We start from the raw sequence: 6,000 nt of genomic DNA, 5'->3' as shown, positions 1-6,000 counted from the left end.
ATAAAAAAACACTAAATAAAAAAAAAAACTAGCATGTGTGAGGCAAAGACATGTAAATCTCTGTGAGTTCAAGGCCATTCTATTTTCTACTTTACATAATGAGTTCCAGGCCAATCACAGTTATGTAAAGAGACGTTGTCTCAAGAAATTAATATAGAAACACAGAAGATTCAGGATAGCCTAAACAAATTTGAATAATAGAAATACTGCTGGAATTTCAAATTTTATTACAGAGCTATAGTAATAAAAACAACATGGCAACATCATAGAAAAAGACATAGGACCTAATGAAACTAAACTGAGAAATCATCAGTACAAGAGTTACATCTGAATAGAACCAAACAGAGTTGTCAAAAGATAAAATGCAACTATAAGAGAAGTAAGTTTTAAATGTTTAAAATCCTTAGCTATCATGGAAACATAATTTTAAAAATGACTTTAGGATTTCATCAGTGAGAAAGGCTAAGATGAAAACTGGGGTGTTGCATGGGATTGGGATGGAATATGGAGAGACATTAAGAAATGTAAATAAATAGTTAAAAAACTAACATCAACAGGACCCTAGGGAGGATATATGCAGAGGGCAAATAGAATAGCCACAGGCAGTGGTTGAAGAGAGGCAGCAGGATAGGAGCCTACCATAGATGTGATCTGATAGACTCCACCAGCAGGGGATCAGAGTAGATGCTGAGACTCCCTGCCAAACTTTGGGAAGAGCACAGGGAGTCTTACAGAAGAAGGGTGGGAAGAAGGACCTGGAGGAGACAGGAGCTCCAAAAGAAGACCAACAGAGCCAACATCTGGGCCCAAGTGGACTTGTGGAAATGGTGTACCAACCAAGGGTCATGCATGGAGAGGACCCATACTTCCTGCTTAGATGTAGCAGATAAACTGCTCAGTCTTCATGTAGATTACCTAGTAAAGGGACCAGGGGCTGGCAATGACATGGACTTTGTTGCCTGCTCTGTGATGATCTCCTCACGGTCAGGCCACCTTGTCAGACCACATAAAAAACAAACGCATGCAATCCTGAAGAGACTTGATAATCTGGGGTCAGTTGGTAAGGGAGGAGGGCTCACCCTTTCTGAGGACTAGGGGATGGAGGTTTGAGGGAAGAAGAAGGGAAGATGGGAGTGGGAGGAAATGAGGGAGGTTGCTACGATCAGTATGTAAAATGAATAATTCAATAAAAAGGAAAAATTAATAAAAATAATACAACAAATAAAGACAAATGCTGGCATGGATTTAGGCAGAAAAGAAATGCATATTCACTATTACTGGGAGTGCAAACTGGTGCAGTCACTTGGAAATCAATATAGAGGTTCCTTTATGAAACTAAAATTGGATCTACCATATCATCCAGCTATATTATTCTTGGTATGTCTATAAAAGACTATATATCTTACTACAGAGATACATGCTCATCCATGTTAATTGATCTTCTGTTCATATAAGGTAGAAATGAAAACAACCTCTATATCTACCAAGCATTGACTGGATAATAAAAATGTGGCATATACACACATTCAGCTATAAGAATGATGAAATTTCCACTCAAAGATGAAACTGGTAATAATTATTCTGGATGATGTAATTCAGGTCTAGTCAAAATTACATATGTTGTTCTTCATGTATTGATGTTAATTTTAAAATTTCAGATATGTGTGTTTAAAATAAAGTACCAGTTGATGACAGCAAAAGTGTAAGGGGACATGCTGGTATATGTCTACAAAGTGGGTTAGGAAGTAGGTGTTAACAAGGAAGAAAGGGAAATAAGAAAGCAAGGAGGAATAAATACAAGAGATAAGAAGTTAAGTTACACTTTCTGGGTTCCTCCAGGCAAGCCCAGCAACAGTGAGGACTGCCTCATGCCCCCTGCATGTGTACCATTTCCTAGGCCCCAGCTCTATGTAACATTCCAGAGTTTGGGAACCATCAGGAACTACCAGGTGAGACCCTCCCCCAAATCCTTGCTTGCTGGGTTTTTCCAAGCAAACCCAGCAGTAGTGTGGTCTTCCTGTGCCTTCTGCAAGCATGAGATTTCCCAGGCCCCAGATCTAGCTGAAACCCCCAAGACCAGCAGCTATCAGGGACTAATGGGTGAGACCCTTTCCTGAAAGCTCTTGCTTGTCTGTTTCCTCTGGGCAAACCTAGCAGTGTTGAGGTCTGTCCCCATGTCCTTTGTATGCATGCGATTTCCCAGGTCCCAATACTACCTGAAGTTCCAGAGACAGCAGCCACCAGTGACTACCAGGCCCCAGCTGTGCCTGAAATTCCAGACACTGGCAGCCATCAGGGACTACCAGAAGTGGGGGCTATCAGGATTACTAGAGACTGGCAACTAGCAAGATTTACAGGAGGCAGTCAGCCATCAGGGATCACCAGAGGCCTGCAGCCATCAGGGCCTGCCAGTTCTACCTGCAACCCCACAGGCCTACTGTCATCAGGGACCACCAGGCCTGCCAACACCTGAGACAAACAGATGATTAAAGGCCAGAATAAAAACACTCTTAACAAAACCCAGGGCACTATGGCACCAAAAGAACCCAGCTACCCTACTACACTAAGCCGTGGTTTTTATAACACACCTGAAACACAAAAAATGAAGTTAATTCTAATTTTGTGAAGATGATAGAGAACTTGAAAGAAGAAATGAATCAATTCCTCAATGAAATACTGGAAAATATAATCAAATAGGTGAAGGAAATGAATAAATCCCTTAAAGAAATAGAGAAAAATGCAAACAGGACAAATAAATGAATAAAACTATTCAAGACCATAAAATGAAAAATAGAGTCAACAAACAGAGGTAATCCTGGAGACTAAAAAATAAAAATAAAAAACTTAGGAAAGAGAACAGGAACTACAGACAGAAGCATCACCAACACAATAAAAGAAATAGAAGACAGAATCTCATGCAGCAAAAATATTATAGAAGACACTGATATATCAGTCAAAGAAAACACTAAATCTAAAAAGTTTCTAACATAAAACATTCAGGAAATTTGGGACACTATGAAAAGACCAAACCTAAGAATAATGGAATAGAAGAAAGGGAAGACTTCCAGCTCAAAGGCCCAGAAAATGTCTTTAACAAAATTATAGAAGGAAAAAAAAATAAAAAAGAAAAAAAAATTAAACATTCACAGGCTACGTGATCCTAACGAAAAAAAAAATTATAGAAGGAAAATTTCCTAACCTAAAGAAGAGAAGCCTATAAACATGAACTAAGCTCACAGAACACTAAATAGATTAGACCAAAAAAGAAAATCTTTCCATCAAATAATAATCAAAACACCAAATAAACATAACAAAGAAAGAATATTAAAAGCCACAAAGGATAAGGGCCAAATACTATATAAAGGCACACCCATTAGAATTACACCAGACTTCTCAGCAGTGATTTAAAGGCCAGAAGGGCCTGGGTAGACAATTCATAAGAGGCCACAGATGCCAGCCCAAAGTCATATATACAGCAAAACTTTCAATCGCCATAGATAAAGAAAATAAACTCGGTCAAAACAAATAAAACTAACTTGACAAAGATGCCAAAACCATTCAGTTGGAAAAAAAGATATCTTCTTCAACAAATGGCGCTGGTCTGAATGGATTTCTACATGTAGAAAAATGCAAATAAATTCATACCTATTACCCTGAAAAAACTAAAGACCAAGTGGATCAAAGACCTCAATATAAAACTAGACACACTAAACTTGTTAGAAGAAAAAGTGGGGAAAAGCCTTGAACTCATTGGCACAGGAAACTATTTACTGAATAGAACACCAACAGCACATGTTCTAAGATCAACAATCAATAAATGGGACCTCATGAAACTGAAAAGCTTCTGTAAAGCAAAGTACACTGTCACAGAACAAAACAAATGCCTGCAGATTAGGAAAGGATCTTCACCAACCCTATATCTGACTGAGAACTAATATCCAGAATATATAAAGAACTCAAGAAGTTAAACAACAACAAATCAATTAGTCCAATTAAAAAATGGGGTAGAGAGCTAAACAGAGAATTCTCAATAGAGGAATATCTAACGGCAGAGAAACACTTAAAGAAATGTTCAAGGTCCATAGTCATCAGGGAAATGCAAATCAAAACAACCCTGAGATTTTACCTTATATCCATCAGAATGACCAAGATAAAAAACTCAAGTGACAACACATGCTGGAGAGGATGTGGAGAAAGGGGAACCCTCCTCCACTGCTGGTGGGAATGTATACTTGTACAACCACTATGGAAATCAATCAGGTGCTTCCTCAGACAATTATGAATAGTGCTTCCTCAAGATCCAGCTATACCACTCCTAGGCATATATCCAAAAGTTACTCAAGTATACAAGGATATTTGCTCAACCATGTTTGTAGTAGCTTTATTTGTATTAGACAGAAGCTGGAAACAGCCTAGGTGTCCCTCAGTTCAGGAATGGATACAGAAATTGTGGTACATCTACACAATGGAATATTACTCAGCAATAAAAAACAAAACAAAACAAAAACAAGGGAATCATGAAATTTGCAGGCAAATGGTGGGAACTGGAAAAGATCATCCTAAGTGAGGTATCCCAGAAGTAAAAAGACACACAGGCTATATACTCACTCATAAGTGGGTAATAGATATATAATATAGGATAAACCTACTAAAATCTGTACACCTAAAGAAACTAATCAAGAGGAGGACTCTGGATAAGATGCTCAATCCACATTCAGAAAGGCAAAGAGGATGGACATCAGAAGAGAGAGAAAGGCAAAAAGGATGGACATCAGAAGAGAGAGAAATAGGGAACAGTACAAGAACTACTATAGAGGGCCTCTGAAAGGCTCTGTTCTGCAGAGTATGGAGGCAGATGCTGAGCCAAACTTTGGGCAGAGTGCAGGGAATCTTATGAAAGAAAAGAGAGATAGTAAGACCTGGAGAGGACAGGAGCTCCACAAGGAGAGCAACAGAACCAAAAATTCTGGGCACAGGAGTGTTTTCTGAGACTGATACTCCAACCAAGAACCATGCATGGAGATAACCTAGAACCCCTGCACAGATATAGCCCATGGCAGTTCAGTGTCCAAATGGGTTCCGTAGTAATGGGAACAGGGACTGTTGCTAATATGAATTCAGTGGCTGGCTCTTTGATCACCTCCTCTGGAGAGGGGAGCAGCCTTACCAAGCCACTGAGGAACACAATGCAGCCACTCCTGATGAGACCTAATGGACTAGGATCAGAAGGAAAGAGAGGAAGACCTCCATTATCAGTGGACCTAAAAAAAAAAAAAAAAAACAAAAACCAACCAAACAACAATAACAAACCCTATTGCTAGATAGATCATAGGTCTTAGAGGAGAATTTACTACTGTTTGATAAATGAGCATATTATTAAACTGCCTTCTAAATATTTACTTTTATAACTATAAATTAGCTCATCTCTCAACCATCATCAGAGAAGCTTCTTTTTACATTAGAGTGCATTCAATACAAAGATACACAAATGTTCTATATGCAGAGAATAACAGAATGTGGTGTGCCCAACCCACAGTGAGACATCTCTGCCACACCCCTTCCTCCCAAGCCTCATATACCATCATAGCAGAGGAGGCAGAAAGATTATAAGAGTCAGAAATGTTGCTTGTATGAGCATACTGTAGCAGTTAGCACATGCAAAGACTTGCACAAGATCAAATCAGTGTCCAAGCATGAATTATGTAAGTTCATCAAGTCCTAACTGTAGCTGAGTATCTAATTACCATCTATTGATGGTTGCTGAATGAGGGGCAGTCAGTTTTCTTCCAGGGATTTGGCACCCAAGAGGCTACTCAAGTTCCCAGTGGCACACATGCACCATGATCCCATTTATGCACTTAGTATTAAAGTAACTCAGAGGACTTTTATTTTAACAAAACTAACACATAAAGTTGGGAAGGAATCACAGTGGGGGTATGAGAAGAGATTGAAGGGAAGTGAGTGGGAGACAAGGGTATTTGATAATTTACATTAAAAAAT

Source organism: Meriones unguiculatus, chromosome 14 (genome assembly GCF_030254825.1).
Source record: "Meriones unguiculatus strain TT.TT164.6M chromosome 14, Bangor_MerUng_6.1, whole genome shotgun sequence".
Lineage (NCBI taxonomy): Eukaryota > Metazoa > Chordata > Mammalia > Rodentia > Muridae > Meriones > Meriones unguiculatus.
This window is presented reverse-complemented; position numbering follows the sequence as displayed.